Source organism: Geotrypetes seraphini, chromosome 18 (assembly GCF_902459505.1).
Source record: "Geotrypetes seraphini chromosome 18, aGeoSer1.1, whole genome shotgun sequence".
NCBI classification, from domain to species: Eukaryota; Metazoa; Chordata; class Amphibia; order Gymnophiona; family Dermophiidae; genus Geotrypetes; species Geotrypetes seraphini.
In genome coordinates, this window is record NC_047101.1 from 32,614,112 (window position 1) to 32,629,018 (window position 14,907).

Sequence of the window (14,907 nt, forward strand, 5' to 3'; positions counted from 1 at the left end):
AATTGCAGGTGTGTGGGCCGATGATTGGAGCAGGAGCAAATACACCGCGCAGATTACTTCCAGTCTGTGACTGTTATGCGTGGGCTCCGATTCTGAGGCCATAGTCCTTTCAACTTTCTGGACTATTAATACTACCGTGCACTGCTAGGTATTTGCAGTATTTAGTTCTGTTTTTCATTATTACTTCTTTCCCTGCCATGCCGATATTTTCTGCATTATAAATGCTTTCTGGCTTTATCTGTTTTAAGTCCATTATTCTAATTTGTATTTTATCTGTATCCCATGTATTAGCTCACCTTGTTGTGAACCGCCTAGAACTTTTTCGGGATGGCGATATATAAGAATAAAATTATTATTATTATTAAAAGGGGGCCAAAGGGTTCCCTTTACTTAGCACAACTTTGTGCAGATTTTTCCCTGCATACTAAGGTCATTTTTAATGCAGCAGTATACTGGAAGATTTTATATTTTTTAAATTAATGGCCATGCGCTAATGTTGCAATTAGTGTGCGACCATTAAAAAACTAGCCTGGGAGCACTATTTTGGAGGCATTGAGGCCCAGATTTTATAAAAGTCATCTAAAGTTAGGCATACCTAGACAATCTAGGCAGCTAACAATTATTTAAAAAGCTTAATCTGTGCTGATAATTAGCAATTCATAATTGCAAGTCAGTGGCTTCTGGCTCCTTCCCTGTGTCAGCTCTTTTTAATTATGTGAATGTTAGATAAATATTTCATTGTCTCTAATTTTTTGCAACCCGATGAATCTAATAATAGTAACATAGTAACCATAAATGACGGCAGATAAAGACCTAAATGGCCCATCCAGTCGGCCCAACCATACATGCTCCAGAAATTAATCATTTCATTTAAACAGTCCTTTTTCTTAGATATTTCTGGGCCTGAAACCCAGAGCCTGGCTTAGGTTCCAGCTACTGGAGTCTCCGTCAAAGCTCATTCCAGCCCATCTTAACCATCCCAGCCATCGAAACCCTCCCTAGCCCATCCTCAGCTGAATGTGAAGAAAGATGCCTTGCTTTACTTCATGCAAAACCTATGCCTCTGACCACTGCTACCAAGCTATTCACATCACACTGTAAAAGATTGTGTAGCAATTGAAAATAAGAGGGATTAAGAGGGAAGCAATAAGCTGTGACAGTGATTGGCAGTTTCTTAAAATTATAGTTCCCTATTCACAAGATTCAGTAAACCTAAACATCTCTAATATGCACTGCATAATGAGGAAACAGAAGAGCAGTGTGTCTGTATAACATTTAAGAGCCATTAGGTGAATAATGTGTGAAGAAATGCTGAAGCTGAGTCAAACATCTGGGAATCATTGCATGGTTTCTGATAGAACCAATGATTCAACACAACAAGAAGCAATGACTCCCAGATGTTAATCGTAGGTCATGCTCTGCAGAACTAACAGAATCCAATAGAAAAGAAATAAAAGTAATTTAAAGCCTATTGGGCTAAGTAGGAGGAACATTTATCCCAGATAAATGTCACATTTAATAAGGGAATGCTACCACCGTATTCTGAAGTAGCAAAGAGCTAGAAGATGGATTTGGAGCATTGAGATAAAGCAGTATATTTCTGCATCTCGATGGCCACGAATTTGGACTTGGAAGATGAGATGTACAGCGTCAGCATCTATGAGAAAAACATGGTTTTTTCTGTTACATAGATCTTTTTGGACCCCTGTTAAGTTACACAAGTTAGACAGTTCTAAATCTAATAGATGCTGGCATTGTCATCTGATACAAAAAAGAAGGCAAAAGATGTCAGTAAGGACTCTATGAGTGTGTCTATCAGCTAATCACTACTAACAGACCAAACCACACAAATACCAAATGTCAATTGAGGAGTAGGGACGCTCTCAGTGTGAGGTTATTAGCGACGGGAGAACAAACTCCAGCGCTTCCACTACAAAGACGGAGGTGAATCACCCCGCCTGCACACCATCATCAGGCGTCCCTAGTGTGCAAAATCAACTGTGCAGATTTAATAACAATAAATAAGTCACAAACAGTGAAGTAGTGAGAGAGTGAATCACACTGAAAACCCACTCATAGAGTCCTCCCCAGCCTAATCCCCAAGATACAAAATGAAACCACAGCCAACTTAGCTTTTAAAGCGAGCCAAATGAGGTCAATGAGAATTGCAGGAGACCAGAATAGTCATTGGATCAACCGGTTTTGGGTGAAACCCTTCATCAGGATCTTAAGGCATTGTCATCTGGACATAGGGACACTGGATCATCTGTTGTTCTATTGCCCTTTGATACTCAACTTTTGAAAGTCAATATGGGGACAGATTAACCTCATACTGGAATCAACAATCCCTTTGACGTATGAGACAGTTATATGTGGAACATTGCTGTGTATTAAGCCTCCCATGGATCGCTACAAATGCAGGCTTTTCCTAATTATGATAGGGATTGCTATGCAAATGGTAACCTGCAATTGGAAAAGTTGCGACTGCCTTAACTTTCCTTTTTGGTGGGCCAGTTTATGTTTAGGTTCCAAATATGAAAAGATGAATGCTTATTTCTTGATTAAGTTGTTGGATGGGAGGGGAGGGATATTTTTCTTCTGCATTGTTATTGATGGAATTTAAGTGCTTACATTGATTATTCATGTATGTACAATTCTTGGCACTTTGTATTAGTTTTGAAAATTAATAAAGATTAAAAAAAAGAGCTAGAAGATGGATACCAATGCAGTTGCTATGAGATAAAATTAATCTGACATCCTGGTTAGCACGTTGTAGGAACTGGGACATTTAAGACACCAAAGTATTCTACAACTGAGGGCTCTGGCATCTGCCCTAAAACGCAACCATGATAGGGCTCTGGCATCGGTCCTAAAGGGTCCTCTTGGGGGGAGGGGGAAATCTGAACCTGGCACACTAGGTTACCAAATCTTTACATGATGAGCCAGGCTAAGGAAAGTAAAGTAGGTTGGTAATGGTTGCCAGGATGAGCCATGATGTGGCCTATAAATGGCAGCAGCTGTTTGCCATAGTGGCCCACTGAAGAGTGGCTGTGAAGAGCAGGAAAGAATCAGCCTCTGCAGGTATTTTACAATGTGACCTGCCCCCCACCCCCACCGACCCACTTCCTTTATCTGTTTCCTTTCCCTGCAACCTAGAAACTGGAAATAAATTTAAAGGAAAATGAAATAAACAGAACTAGTCTTACCACAGAAAATCCACAAAACAGTAATGGTTAAACATAGAAACATGATGGCAGATAAAGGCCAAATGGTCCATCTAGTCTGCCCATCCACAGTAACCATTATCTCTTTCCCTGAGAGATCCCACGTGCCTATCCCAGGCCCTTTTGAATTCACACACAGTCTCTGTCTCCACCACCTCTTCTGGGAGAATGCTCCATGCATCTACTACCCTTTCTGTAAAAAAGTATTTCCTAAGATTACTCCGGAGCCTATCACCTCTTAACTTTATTTTATGCTCTCTCATTGTAGTTTCCTTTCAAATGAAACAGACTCGACTCATGCGCATTTACATTATGAAGGTATTTAAACGTCTCTATCATATCTCCCCTCTCCTGCCTTTCCTCCAAAGTATACAGATTGAGATCTTTCAGTCTGTCCTCATACGCCTTATGATGAAGACCACATAACATTTTAGTAGCCTTCCTCTGGACCGACTCCATCCTTTTTATATCTTTTTGAAGGTGCGGCCTCCAGAATTTCCCCCTATGCTAATATTGTGAGGTCATAATGTCTCAATCTACCAATGCCTAAGATGAGGTCATAATGGTTTCATTGTCCTATACTTGGCTCATCTTTATGAGCCAGTGTTTATGAGGCAGTGTTGTCTTTCTTTCTTTAATTAAGGGGGGAGGTTATCAATGCGAGCTACCATTGAGATGGATTATTTTATCGTTAACTCCGGTTAACGGAGCTTCCCAGTATACTGCACCGAGTGTCATAGGTATGACTACCTCCCCTCCGGGAGGCAGGCATATATATGCGGTCGATGCCAGGAACTGGATAGCCTGAAGAAGGAGGTCGGCAGACTGCAGGTCAGGGTCCAGGAGCTGGAGGGACTTCGCACCGCAGAGGAACCATGCTAGGCAACTGAGGATACCACCAGAGAGAGCCACATCATGGAGCAAATTAGAGAGCTTGAGAGATTCATCGAGGAGGTCTGTAGGATGGTAGAGGCACAGGATCACCAGAAATTCAGAAGGGAACCAACAGATGGAGGACAGAATCCACCAGACGCCGGGGGACAAGAACCAATATATAGAGGACAGAATCCACCAGATGCCAGGGGAGAAGGACCTTGTGGAGGAAACGAGCAGGCAGAGGAGGCGGAGACCCACCAGAACCCGGAGGATGGATTAGCGGACCGCGTCACTGATACAGACCTGAGACCAAAGAGGAAGCTGAAGAAGGGGAAATCTGCAATCGTAGTGGGAGACTCAATCCTGAGAGAAGTGGACAGTCACATAGCAGGAGGGAGAGAAGACCGACTAGTGACATGTCTCCCGGGGGCGAGGACGAAGGACATCACCGACAGAATTGAGAGAATCCTGTCTGAATTGCCTGTATAATGCCTGTACCAACGCGGCCAGCGTTTCGTGGACTATACATTAGATCCACTTCTTCAGGGCCAGTATCAAAAGGAAGTGCACCAGAGCCTTATACTCCAGAAGGGCAGATGCCTTAATGTCCTTTTGATACTGGCCCAGAAGAAGTGGATACAGGCATTATACAGGCAATTCAGACAGTTTACTAACTCATTACCAGGATGCTCAAGTCACAATGAATATTATCTAAGATAAGTACTTCAACTGTCAATTGTTGTTTCTTTTAGAGAGCAATGTATTCTAAATAAGTTATAATGTAATGTTGAAGTTTTACTACAGCACTTAAGTTTTATTGAAAAAAGTTCTAAAAAAACTAGTTAAAAAATTATAAAATCCAGGTTTTTTTGGCCTATGACTGGAGTATGGAGCTGTAAAAATATGCTGACAGTTCAGTCCATGATAGGACTACGCGTATGCTCCGAATCTGAGGCCTTTTCCTGGGGATAAAAAAATAATAAAGAAAAATACGTTATATTTTTGAAGCATCTCTCACATTAAGTGGTTTATGTTGTATACCTTAGTATAGTTTATTTTGACCACTTGGGTTAATTATATTTAGGTTCCATCACGCCTTTGCCATGTGCTCAATATCAAAATGCCTAGTTACAGTAAAGATAACAGAATATTAGCTGATACATTGAAAACATTGCGATATGTAAGTAATTTAACAACTATTCCTATTCACAAATCTACAAATCAATCTATATGGCTGAACTCCAAGATTCAAATTGGCGGAGAAAGGCTTGTCTGGAAGCATTGGATGATAGCAGGAATACGTTTATGAGATGATGTTATCTCTAATGGTAAAAAGCTTGAATTTTCACAGTTACAACATAAATATGGCCTTAATAAATCAGAAAGTTTTAGATGGTTACAACTGAAGCATGCCATTCAGGCGGGGTTCCCTGAATGGAAAAACCTTAGTAATCAATTTAGTATGGAGTTCTTATGGTTTCAGGCGGACTTCTTGGGTCACCAGGCCGCCCAGTGGTATAAATTGCTGACTGGACTTATTAAAAAGAAACCAAACACTGGTATGAGAGACATTTGGAGCATTGAGATTAAGCATCAGATTGCTGTTATCTCAATGGCCACGAATTTGGTCTTGGAGGATGAGATGTACAGTGTTGACATCTATGAGACAAACTTGTTTTTTTCTGTTGCATAAAGCATTATGGACCCCTGTTCGGTTACAAAAATTGGATAGCTCTAAGTCTAATAAATGTTGGCACTGTCATTTCGAAGCAGGGACTTTAGATCATGTATTATTCTATTGTCCATTTATTATGAATTTTTGGAAATCAATTTGGGACCAAATTAATTGTGTATTAGACAACCCAGTGGCATTATCATATGATACTGTGCTGTTTGGTATGGCAATGAGAGCAAAAAGTCAGATTTCTACAAATAATAACAAATTACTACTGGGGTTGCTATTCAACAAATTATGTATAATTGGAAAAATTAAGAACATAAGAAATGCCAGCACCGGATCAGACCATGGGTCCATCTAGTCCGGCGATCCGCACGCGCGGAGGCCCAGCCAGGTCTACCCTTAGTTACTCAATGTGTTTTTCAAGAAGATATGCATCCAACTTGCCCTTAAATCCTGGAATGGTGGTTTCCTCCACAATTGGAGTAGATTAAATTATAATTTCTGGTGGAATTCCTTATGTCAGGTTTATAAAATGGAGAGATTTATAGCAATACAGAGTGGTTTTTTCAGGAAATTTCAGGATGTGTGGGAGCCATTTACAAAGTATTGTACCGATTAGATGGCATTTTATTTATTTATTTAATTGTTTTTCCCCTTAAATTTACAAGTTCGGGGGGAGGGAAGGGTAAATTTATGTTACATATTGTATAACGTATTGATTATATGATAAGGAAGGGTGGGAGTTAAGAACATAACATTTGTACCATTGATGATTATTAAGTGATATAATTATTGATAATTTGTTTGAATATTTTGTTACACTTATTGTAAATTTGAAAATGAATAAAGAATTGGAAAAAAAACAACAACTTTTAAGAATAGCTAAAACATCAATGCCAATCTTCTGCCAATTCTCCCAAATCATTTTCTGAGCAAGATAAAAACACTTAGATGCCATTTCCCTAATGCTTAGTGTGTGTCAACAGACATCGGCATGCACTAAAATGTTATATTTCTTATTTTATACCTATGGGTAGAGAATGCTATTGTCTGTTATTGTGTGCTGAGCTTTAGTTAAAGATCCCCTTAGAAATAATCAAAATTGACTCTAAATTGAGAATAGCCAACACCACCTTAAAATATAGATCTGAGTAAAAACTCAGGAGATTTCAAAGAAATAAAAGGGAATTGAAAAAGTGCATACATTCCTAATGTGATATGAGATTACCAGGAGGATGCATTGTAACATCATGTCAACAGCCCATGTAATTAGCTCAGTTTTGTTACATCACAAGCCTTCATGTCACAAAGCCCATGCTTTGCGACACCTTTGGAAAGCTAACGTAAACCGCTCAGATTTGACTGTTCCATTCATTAGTAGTGGTATATAAGCTCGAATAAACAATTTTCAAGGACTTCTAGCTCATTATACTGGAAAAGACAATGGTGAATTCCTGAGAGCAGGGGAGCTTATAAACTAGTCACTGATTCAGTTTGAGGGGTGCAGTTATTAACATGGGTCATGGTATATTGTTAAGATGTGCTGTTGTACTGTTAATCCCAAAGACTGAGAACTAGGCCTCATTGCGCAAGTTAATTGTAAAATAACGTGTGTTAACAGTAGCACACATTAGTAACTACATTCTTGAGCCTATTAGTGGTGTAACTGGAGTAGCAGAGGCTCATGGGAAAATATTAAGGGGGTCCCTCATAAATTAAATTAGGAACCCCAAGAAGTTAAATTCAGTAATCTGAGGAAATACTTTTTTACGGAAAGGGTGGTAGATGCGTGGAACAGTCTCCCGGAAAAGGTGGAAACAGAGACTGTGTCTGAATTCAAGAGGGACTGGGATAGGCACGTGGGATCTCTCAGAGAGAGAAAGAGATAATGGTTACTGCGGATGGGCAGACTAGATGGGCCAAGATGGATCTGCCGTCATGTTTCTGTGTTTCTATGTAACATTGGAGAAATAAAAACAGAAATGCATTTCTTTCCTACTGAACACAATACAAAGACATCTGCTATATACTTTCCCCAAAGCTAACATATTTCAGTCAATAAATTCAAAACAAAATGTTTTTCCACCAAGCTGGTTCTAGTTTCTCTTAAGGCCAAAAGAACAAAGAGGAGGACACAAGTGTTTTCAAAGGACAGCACTAGAAAAATAGAGCAAGGATCCTTCCTTGGTTACCAAACTACAGGCTTTAATAAATGTGTATTGTGAAATCTATTCAAAAGTGTTGGCCTTCAGTTTCTTGTTCTGCCTGGCATGATAACTAGTGATAACGCTAGATTGTTCTGTAACATACTAATGACAGTCAGTTCATCCCTGACCTTATCTGTGGCCTTTTTTCTCTTTACACAGAAAGCTTTTGACTGAATCCAATGAAAATATTCATTTTCTGTACTGAGCTAGTTCATTAATTCACACGATTCTATTGCTATATACCAGGGGTAGGCAATTCCGGTCCTCGAGAGCCAGAGCCAGGTCAGGTTTTCAGGATCTCCACAATGAATATGTATGATATGGATTTGCATGCACTGCCTCCTTGAGATGCAAATCTATTTCATGCATATTTATTGTGGATATCCTGAAAACCTGACCTAGCTCCGGCTCTCGAGGACCGGAATTGCCTACTCCTGCTATATACACATCCAAAGATCTGTATTTTTGTGAATAATTTCTTCTCCGAACCCATATATTTGCATAAGTGCACAAGTTATATGGTGTTGAAACCATAACTATAGTACGTCATACAGATCAAGATATTAGGGGAGTCACTACTGAAAACACAGAATTTAAAATATCAATTTATGTAGAAGATACTTTGGCATTCACAGACAGCCTCGATTCTCCTGTTGCCATCTCTCATTGAGACTAGAAATATGAGTAAAGGATTCAAAGTTAATTATGTTTTAAGGGAGGGCATAACCTATTACCCTTGTCAGTGGCCAAATATGTTGCTGAAAAGTCTTAGGGTGAAATTTGATCAAACATTGGAAGGAACAATTAATATCAACACCTTATAGCTTATTTCTATCATCAAGCAAGCCCTTGATTCATTGACCTACCTCTCCACAAACCCATGTCCAACAATTCTCCCTTTCTTTTCTCTCCTCTACAGCATCTCTCTTTCTCTCCCTCCCCCTCCACCCTATGTCCCCCAACAGTTCTCTCCCTCTCTCTTCCCCCCCACCTCTGTGCAGCATTTCTTCTCTCTCACTCCCTCCTACCTCTTCAAAAGGCTGTAGGCAGCGTTTTCTACACGCTCCCTGTGGCTGACCCTGAAAGGAAGGCTTGGGGGTCATTTGCAGACGGCAAGTGCGGCTTTGCTGAATTATCATGATCCACCTAGGACAGAGTTTTATATAAACAGACTATACATTGTATTAAATGGCCTGAAATTAAATAATCCCTCATTCATGCCAAAACTTATATTTTAACTTGGCTTCTGCACAAGATTGGATCCAGCTAACACCACAATCTAGACAATTATTGCTACATTACTTAGATTACTGCAATCTACTCCTAGCTACCCTCAGTGTCGCCTCTCCCCCTTGCAATCTGTGCAAAACTCTGATGCGCGACTCATCTTCTACCAACCTCGCTACGCTCATGTCGCCCCTCTCCTTCAGTTACTTCATTGGCTCCCTATCCGCCATCGCATACAGTTCAAGATCTTATTGCTGACCTACAAGTGTGTTCATTCTGCTGCCCCTCAATATCTCTCCTCGCTTCTTTCTCCTTACACACCTCCCAGAGAACACTGTTCCTCAGATAAGTCACTCTTAACGTTACCCTTCTCCTCCACTGCCAATTCTAGACTTCGTTCCTTTCATCTAACTGCCCCCTATGCCTGGAATAAATTACCCGAGTTTGTCCGTCAAGACCCTTCCCTTGTTTAAAAGCAGACTGAAAACCCACTTTTTTGATATAGCTTTCACTCCTTAACCCTACTCCTCCACCCTCCATTCCAGGCAGTTGATTAACCGTTCCCCTTAACTGTATCCATGACATCCTGTTTGTCTGTTTTGCCTGTTTAGATTGTAAGCTCTTACGAGCAGGGACTGTTTTCTTACTTTTTGTGGCTCTGCAGCGTTGCGTGCATCTGGTAGCGCTATAGAAAAATCATTTGCGGGCAGGCAGAGTAGAAAAGGGGGGAAGGAGAGGAGGGAGAAGGTGCAATGTGTGAATGAGAGAAGTACTAAAAAAATGACTTACTCCACATTGACTCACTGAGAAACCTATTATGAGAAGAATTTTGAGTGAATGCCGGAGTTTTATACTGAAGAAACATGCATAGCTGACCTGCAGCTCTAATTCATAATTATGTTAACATGCATTTCTTCAAATTATTACAAGCAAGCCAGTGGTTGAAATGCCACCTGAGCATCATTTTCCGTATTCTACAGCAAAATCATGACTTCTGCATGATTGGTAGTGCTGGTCGCCCCATAAAGCATGCTAGCAAAAATCAGTTGGAAATAGGCAAACTAAAATACATGTTATTTTCTAAGTCCAAAATAAGAAAAAAACACAGGCTGTAAATGTAAAACTGCCATTGAACTTCCTGTCAGTTGCGAGGACGTTGCTGATAAGCTACACTCATGAGCTGACGGCTTTTCACATTTCTGAAAGACAGGTAAGAATCACCCTTCACAGGTCAGTTCCTCTATTTTACTCAAGCACAGAATACTGAGAGAGCAGACCATCCTCCAGCAATCAAACCACAGCATCTTCTGCTGTGCATCACCAAGCCATTTCAATTACATTAAAATATGTGAATATATTTTACAGGTAATAAGTGACATGAATTCCCTGATAGGCGTTAAGTCCAATCAGATTGTTACTTACTGTGCAATTTGGCACAAAGTGCAGTGTTTAAAAAAAAAAAAAAAAGAGCTTAGGAGAGAATCAGCAGAGAAATTGATTTTTCTGATCATCCTGGAAGACAACTTAGAGCGAAGGTATAAGAAAAAAGTATTGCATAACAAACGTGCTGGGATTTTAGGAAAATGCTGAAGAAATCACAAAGCTACTGTTTTAATTAGATTAACAAGATTTGTCAGAAGCATGCTTTTCCAGCACCACCAAGGGACTTGACCTGAAGACTATTACTATAAGTGTGTGGTTTTAAATTAAGCTTATAGGAGTGCGAAAGACTTGCAAACCTGTGGAGATGAACTTGAAAACATTTAGGTCAACAGCTTCTTGACCACTGGTTTCATTATGGATAGGAATATCCCACTGAGTGTCAGTCAAATCTGCTATCATGATGACCCCAATCTGCACACTATGGCCTGGATTCTGTAAACTGCGTCCCGATTATAGGTAGCTGTAGACGTCCTACAGCTGTCTAACCAGCCAATCGGGATGCATGTTTTTTAAAAGAACGCTCCCCAGAAAGGCTGCCTATACTGAAGACGCCTCCAGGAGCCTAGGGAGGCCCGTAAAACCGCCTAAGCTCGCCTAAAGCTAGGCGTAGCCTTAGGCAAACCTAGGCGGCCGTACATGTCTCACTAGGCTAGCGGGAGATGTGTACAATGTAGGCCAGCAAAATGCTGGCCTACATTGTAAGTTGACATGGCCGCTACACTTATCGTGGCAAGGATCTCCCTGCCACGATATGTATAGCGGCCACCAGTCAATCCCCAACCCTCAAACAATCGCGGCAGGAGGGAGCCCAACCCCTCCTACCCGAAGACCGCCCACCCCCCTGAATGACTGCAGTAGGTGGGATCCCAAAGCCTCCTGCCTGAAGACTGGACCCAACTCCCCCATCCCAAATATTGTGGCAGGAGGGAGCCCAACCCCTCCTGCCTGAAGACCCCCCTCCCGAACGATCACGACAGGAGGGAGTAAAACCCCTCCTGCCTGAACACCGGATCCGACCCCCCCCACCCCCTCCTGTCCGAAGACCCAACTCCCCACCCCCTCCTACGGGGAGGGTCAGGCCCACCTCATTTTGAAGGAGGCGGGCCTGCCGGCTGGCCAACGTTCAAAGGTTCTGGGGAGGGGAGATTGGGGTGTTTTGTTGGGGGGGTCTGGAGAGAGGGCGGTTCATTGGGGGCTTCTGGCAGGAGGGATCGGACACCCTCCTGCCGGCGATCTTCAGGGAGGAGTGGGGGGTTTCATTGGGGGGGTCTGGCAGGAGGGATTGAGCACCCTCCTGCTGGCGATCTTCAGGGTGGGGAGATCGGGTCTTCGGGCAGGAGGGGTCGGGTTCCCTCCTGCCGCAATCTTCGGGATGGGCGGTCTTTGGGCAGGAGGGGTTGGGCTCCCTCCTGCCGCGATCATTTAGGGGGGGAGGGGACTGGCAGCCGTGGCCGCTATACTTATTGTGGCAGGGAGTTCCCTTGCCGCGATAAGTATAGCGGCCGTGTCTACAGTAACCTGGTTCTGTAACCGGCATCTGTAACATGGATATTGGTTACAGAATCGGGTGTATTTTGGGCTAGGGTAGGCCCGTCCCGGGCATCCTATACAGAATCTGGGCCTGTCTGACCAGTGTCTCTAGCTTTGTGGGAGATGCAGTTCCATTAATATCATGCTCTGTCCAAACTGAGTGCTCAGACCAAAGAGAAATTAGTAATCCAGAAAGAATGTGTAAAATATATGCATATCAGATAGATTTAATTTTGTTTCTTTTCAATTATTCCTTATGTTACATCCCCGGTATAAATACTGTCTAGATTTACATCCCCGGTATAAATACTGGGGGACCCGCCTTAGCCAGTAGGCATGCAAATTTCTCTCAAGCATATTCATTAGGGATATCTTGAAAACCTGATTGGCTGGGGGCTTCCCAGGACAGGTTTAGGAACCACTGGCCTAGATCCATACCATGCCAAAACAAACTTTCTCAGATGAATACTTTTTCTACTTCATGCAAAGTACTCTAAGGGGGCAATTTTGAGTAACATTGTACAGGGGCTATTTGCATGATGGAAGGGCACTAGGCAAATAGGATGCATTCTTTGGAAAATGCCATCCTTGTGTGCTTACTTCCCTTGTGTCAATGGCCATTCCTTTTTAATACAGTTACAGGAACGTGCATTGTGAACCCCTTGCTTGCTTTTTTTAGCTGCTCTCAGAGGGTAAGCCTCACTTTGAAAACTGTCCTGTGAATTTGGAGAGAGTAGCAGACAATTTCTTATTAATAATGTTAGATTTGATGACACTGAAATTCACATACACTAATTACTACTTATGCCATATTTTAGCATATCTTGTAGGTCCAATATAAAAAAAAAAAAATCCCCTGATTTGCCAAGCCTCGGGGGAGAGGGGTATTGGGGGGTATCAGGCAATAGAGAGTGGGTATCCCTCCTGCTGATCTCGGAAGGGGGGGTGGTTTGCCGGGGAGTCCTCTGCTGCAGCTGGATCAGCTGATCATGGCATGGGAATTTCCCCCTCATCAGCTGAGCCAGCAGGATTCCCCGAAGCCATGGTTTTGGGGAGTCTTGCCGGCTCAGCTGATCAGGGATTCCCATGCTGCGATCAGCTCAGTCGGCTGCAGGCGTCTACTTTTACAATAGTGAAATGTAGGCCAGCATTTTGAGCCGACATTTCAGGCAACTGTCGTGGGTCTATGGTAACACAAAGGGACACTTGAACATGCCCAAGGCCACTTCTGGCGAAATCACGCCCATGTCCAGCCTTGACCACGCTTAAGTGTCACCTCTGTAGACCTGTGACAAATGCCTACAATGTAGGTGTCCTTCCCTGCCTGGATTTTTTTTTTTTTTAGAAAACACGCATCTCAATTGGTTTCCAGATGGTGTTAGGATGCCTGCCGCCACCTAAAATCAGGACGTACAGTTAGAGAATCAGAACCTAAATGGCTGTGATATAAAGTGGGGATAATCTAGTTAACACACTAAATTGAAATTCCCTAGTGGGAGTACTACACAAAATAATATCAATCCAACAATTCCCACTTATAATCGAGTGTAACCTCTATTATATCAATACAGGAGTCGGCCTCAGGAATGGAGCCTACGCGTAGGCTCCATGTCAATGACTGAGGTATTCAGCGTAGTTATATTAGCTCCTTATTCTCCAATCATTGGCCTTACTCCGGTATATTTAATTTATTCAAAACCTTAAACTCTACCTTTTTTTTTATTATAAAAGATTTTAGTTAACTGTTTCTAACAGTTTTCAGTTAACTTTCTATTTTGTATTTTTCAACTTTGTTTTTTTAATTTTTTATAAAAAGTGTAAGGCCAATGATTGGAGAATAAGGAGCTAATATAACTACACTGAATACCTCAGTCATTGACTACGACTACGCGTAGGCTCCATTACTGAGGCCGACTCCTGTATTGATATAATAGAGGTTACACTCGATTATAAGTGGGAATTGTTGGATTGATATTATTTTGTGATATAAAGTGGCCTTAGCATGTCCTTAAGTCCTTAAAAAAAATAGAATTTAATTTCATAGTTTCTTTTATCACCTTTCAAATATTTTTATCATACCCTTTATCGTCTTCATTCATACATGGGTTTTATAGCACTGCAATTCATTTTTCTCATATTTTTTCTTCCTAGTAATACTTTATAGTTTTATAGTGGTTGATCTATTGTACATGTGCTAATTTCCCCGTTAGCATATGGCATTAGCACATAAGGCTCTACAGTCATCCATTTTGTAGATGGTAAGGGCTGATCAGCACAGAGCACACCCACTCTCCTCACACAGTGCTAAATTTGATTTTTTTAGCATGTGCCAATCTCAAAACTACCACAGACTGCCTGAGTGAGCCCATGGTATGGTATTTTAAGCTGCGGTAGAGATTTTTTTTTAAGACCTATAATGTAAAGTGGTTAGTTATCCTGCTACTGCAGAAAAATGCTCACAGGATGCCTCTAACACAATAAAATCTACTTTAAAACTGATTTATACAATATTCTGCTTATTATAAATAGTGAAGGTCTTTATAAACTATATATCAAGATATATCATCCTCTTCAAATTGCGCAATGACGTTTGAAGTTTAATTTTGGAGAGGAGGTCATATTTTGGCTTCCCATCTTCTGAACATCAGGTTATAATCTGGCACGTTTTCCTCAATACACAGAGTTTCAGCACTTCCTAGCAGAGATCTTCTGTATACAG

At 41.5% G+C, this 14,907-nt stretch overlaps 1 protein-coding gene across 4 annotated transcripts in view; it reads right to left on the bottom strand.

Annotated features, from left to right (window-relative positions):
- TENM2 (teneurin transmembrane protein 2) overlaps positions 1-14,907 on the bottom strand; it is a 1,365,678-nt gene that overhangs the window by 240,831 nt on the left and 1,109,940 nt on the right. The gene's annotated exons all lie outside the window — the stretch shown is intronic.